Raw genomic sequence first — 2,751 nt, forward strand, 5'->3', positions numbered from 1 at the left:
AGGCAGAATCACTAGGTGGTTGCTTATCTTTCTTGAGTTTGACTTCACCGTTACGGTCAGGAAACGCTCCCAGCATGTTCTTGCGCAGACCACATGTTAAGGATTCCCAAACGGTGAACAGCCAGTGGGAGTAGACGATGATTTACTATTTGCCACCCTATTCCAACTTTGCTTGATTCCTTAATGGGGTGAAGAAGTGGCTCACTTCTTAGCCAATTGACCCCCTCCTCAACAAGGACCAGTGGGCCAACTCTACAAGCAAGGCAAGGACAAAATCCTAAGACATTGTGTTCGGGAAGACTAGTATGTCTTCCTCCTTGAACATGCTCACTCTTCCCGTGTTGATGGGCACTTTGGAGTAAATATCACTACTCATAAGTGAAAAGATGCAGGGGGGAAGAGAGCTTGAGCTCTTGCAAGCACACACACACACTCACAAAACCCTAATAGAGAACACACAAGGTGAGAGGCTGAAAATCTTCTTCTTCTCTACTCAACACTCAACACACCATATACAAGAATAAGAGTACACATAATATGAAAGGTACTCAACCAATACATACACGGGTTCTCTATAGTGTGAACCCGACTAAATGAGCTGGCGCTATAACTATGCCAGTTCTCTAGAATGGCTGTCACACAGCCTGTCATCCCACTGGCCGCATATCACCCAAGATCTCACCAACCATGCCAGTGGTGTAAGTGTGGGGCCTATCCCCCAGGCGGGTCATCAGTGGCCACCGCCTCACTAGACGAGCTCGATATCTCAACACTCCCCCTCGAGCTCAACTCCATCTCATGTACACCAAGCGAAGCCCTGAATCTGCGGAGCTTCTCTGTACCCAATGCTTTGGTGAAGATGTCAGCTACCTGATCCTCTGTGCTGACATAAACAAGGTCAAGGTCTCCTGCCAAGACCTTCTCTCTCACGAAGTGGTAGTGGACCTCTATGTGCTTTGTACGAGCATGAAAGACTGGGTTCTTGGCCAACTGTATACTGCTAATGTTGTCACAGAAAATGATAACTTGTCTATCCACTGATAGACCCAAATCTGCAAGTAGCTTCCTCAACCAAGCTACCTCACATGCTGCCATAGCAGCTCCTTTGTACTCGGCCTCTGTACTGGATAGAGTAACCGTAGGCTGCTTCTTGCTGCTCCAAGTCACAGCAGCACTCCCCAAAGAAAACATGAATCCACTGGTAGATCTTCTATCTGAGATACTACCAGCCCAATCAACATCTGTGTACCCATGTACACATATCTCTGTCCCAGTCTCATAGAATAGTCCACAATGCAAAGAAGACTTCACATACCTCAGTATGCATCTCACTGCATCCAAATGCGGTTTCCGTGGAACCTACATAAACTGACTCACCAACCCAACAGCATAGCTCAAATCTGGTCTGGTGATCATCATGTAGATCAAACTTCCTACTATGCTCCTGTACATAGTAGGATCCTCCAAGATCGCTCCTGAATCTGCACTCAACTTGCCATTCTGATCCAATGGCACAGAAATAGGCTTACAGCCTGTCATACCATACTTGGACAACATGTCCAAGCCATACTGTCTCTGCAGTAATCCAATACCATGTGGTGACCTAATCACCTCAATGCCCAAGAAATATCTGAGCTCCCCCAGATCCTTCATCTCGAACTTCTGTCTAAGCAAGATCTTTACATCAAAGATCTCTGCATCATGGTCCCCCGTAATGATCAAGTCATCTACATAGATGACAACAAGCACAACCCCTCTATCACCATGTCTCATATACAATGAGAAATCTGCATTGGCTACATGAAAGCCAATAGTGACAAGATATTCAGAAATCTTGTCAGACCATGCTCTTGGTGCTTGCTTTAAGCCATACAAGGCTTTCTTCAACCTGCAAACATACTCAGGGTGACCCTCATCCTCATAACCAGGTGGCTGCAACATATACACCTCTTCTTGCAAATCCCCATGCAAGAATGCATTCTTTACATCCATCTGATGTAAAGACCATTGCTTTGACGCAGCCACTGCTATCACAACTCTCACCATTGCCATCTTGGCAACTGGGCTGAAAGTTTCCTCGTAATCAATCCCATATGTCTGTGCATATCCTTTGGCTACCAATCTAACCTTGTACCTGTTTATGCTTCCATCACTGTTATGTTTAACTTTGTACACCCACTTGCATCCAATGGCTTTCTTGTCTTCAGGCAATTGCACTAAATCCCAAGTCTCATTTCCATATAGTGCATCCATCTCCTCGTCCATAGCTTTCTCCCAACACACATTTCCAACAGCCTCATCAATGCATGTGGGTTCAACAACCTGCACAACCTTTGCCATATATGCATAGTGATGTGCCACATAACCATCATATGTAAATCTCTGCACAGGGTTCTTCACTCTCCCTGATCTTCGCAGCTTTTCATTCATGGCCTCCATAGCCTTCTTTACACCAGGTGTTCTCATAGCTGGGATCCCAAGCTCCTCATCAAGGCTCATATCTGAGCCACTAGACTCTCCATCAACATGAGAATGCCCTGCAGAAATGTCAGGCATACCAAGGGGCTCAACCACTTTCTCTTTTCCTTTGTGTGATGTAGTAATCACATTTGCAGGACTGGTATTATGACGTAGCCTGCCACTCCATGGTCTATCAACAGACCCACTAGATGAGGACTCTCCTGGTCCACTCAAAGATTGTGATTGCTGACCTGCATTCTGTGCAACCACACTTCCACTCACATCAGCCCC

This window comes from Cibotium barometz, chromosome 47 (genome assembly GCF_041138505.1).
Source record: "Cibotium barometz isolate CiBa-2024 chromosome 47, ASM4113850v1, whole genome shotgun sequence".
Taxonomy (NCBI): domain Eukaryota; kingdom Viridiplantae; phylum Streptophyta; class Polypodiopsida; order Cyatheales; family Cibotiaceae; genus Cibotium; species Cibotium barometz.